The sequence below is a fragment of the Coenobita brevimanus genome, chromosome 4 (genome assembly GCF_032717465.1).
Source record: "Coenobita brevimanus isolate Jiangsu-jjx chromosome 4, ASM3271746v2, whole genome shotgun sequence".
Taxonomy (NCBI): domain Eukaryota; kingdom Metazoa; phylum Arthropoda; class Malacostraca; order Decapoda; family Coenobitidae; genus Coenobita; species Coenobita brevimanus.
Window position 1 is genome coordinate 33,097,095 of NC_136957.1, and position 1,603 is coordinate 33,098,697.

Genomic DNA, 1,603 nt, shown 5'->3' on the forward strand with positions numbered 1-1,603 from the left:
GTTCATGCTCTCGTTCTCTCTCGCGTTGTTCACGGTCGTATTTGCGCTGTTCTCGCTCTTGTACTAGCTCAAGTTCGCGTTGTTTCTGCTCGTGTTCGCGCAGTTTCTGTTCGTGTTCGTGCTGTTCTCACTCGTATTCGCGCTCCTTTTCACGTTCCTCACGCTGTTCTCGCTCGTATTCGCGCTCCTTTTCACGTTCCTCACGCTGTTCTCGCTCGTATTCGCGCTGAATCTTACGCTCTTCATGGGCATCATTCTCGCGCTGCTGCTCCTGATTATGCCGTGAGAGTATATACTCTTTATTTTCGATTGGGTCCGAAAGACCCATTTCTTTGGCTTCCTGTAAAAATTGTTACATAGCCTATGATTTCATCATCCTTTGTGTAATTCTAACGTACAGTGTGCTGCCTGTTTGATCACGAGCGTGTTCTACCTCACTCCCCCCCTTCTACCGTTATAGTAGAATAAGTCGTTCTTTCTGTTGTTCAGAGCGGGATTGTCAACTCTTTGTCCCCATGGCTTCATTTGCGCGTCCTTCTTACAAGTTGTATCAAGCTCTGCCGGCCCCTATATAATGAGCTCAGTCTCTGCATTATTGCCACTTAGATCTACTCCTCATTTTGCTCACATCTCTGTCCTCCCCTGTACACTTGTTATTATTGTGAGTGCTCAGGAAGTCTCCAACCATCTAGCAGCTGTGTGTAATTTGAGTATAACTGTTGTTGCATTTTTTCTTGTACTGTGTAGCATAAGGTTAATTCTTAGGCCTAGTAAGGTTTTTGTAATTCATGTAAGGTTCTTTATGTCAGTCATCATTAATAATATTTTGTATCTGTAATAATTTATCTTGCATTAACTGAGCATTACCCAGTGTATTTTCATTTTATCAGGGCTGACTTAGATATATTTACTCTTGCTAATTTCGTGTTAATAGAGGCTATTGCAGTTAACCATATATTTAACCTGTTTTTTGCCATTACATTATCCTTATGAGTCCTGAATGTTTTGTTGTTAGTTTGAGCATTAAACTTTAACTTGTAATTTTACCTAACTCCTTTGTTTTGAACTTGGAACTTTACGGGACAGTAGTGATTTTTAGTATTCTCACTTAAAGTGTACATTATCTTTCTCTGTTCCGTAACATAAATTTGGCGACCTCTTATCAGGATATTCAGGATATTATCATAAGGATATTGTTTGATATTCTGTGACTGTGATTTATTCATGATGTCTACTATTAGCCAACGGCCATGCCACGTGCCAACGGCCATGCCACGTTGAGTACACCGCTTCCCATCCGATCAGCGAAGTTAAGCAATGTTGGGTCTGGTTAGTACTTGGATGGGTGACCGCCTGGGAACACCAGATGCTGTTGTCATCCCTACGTGTCAAGTGGGGTTGGTGGAGGATTAGTGCCCCTCCCTGTAAAACAACTCTAAGCCCTTGGCCACCCCATTTGGGATACATGGCGTCTGGCAATGGATGGATGGATGGTCTACTATTACTACACTTGATGAAGCCAAAGATTTTTTGTCAAATGTGCAAACAGTGTGTGATATAGAAAACAGAACAAAGAATGAACTTAAGCTTGTTGCTCAACAAT

The 1,603-nt window shown here is 41.8% G+C and overlaps 1 non-coding gene across 1 annotated transcript; it reads left to right on the forward strand.

Annotated features, from left to right (window-relative positions):
* The first annotated feature begins 1,259 nt into the window (after positions 1-1,259).
* On the forward strand, positions 1,260-1,378 carry LOC145396853 (5S ribosomal RNA). Its single transcript, XR_013896843.1, has one exon. It is a non-coding gene; the product is annotated as a 5S ribosomal RNA (ribosomal RNA).
* The last annotated feature ends 225 nt before the right edge of the window (positions 1,379-1,603 follow it).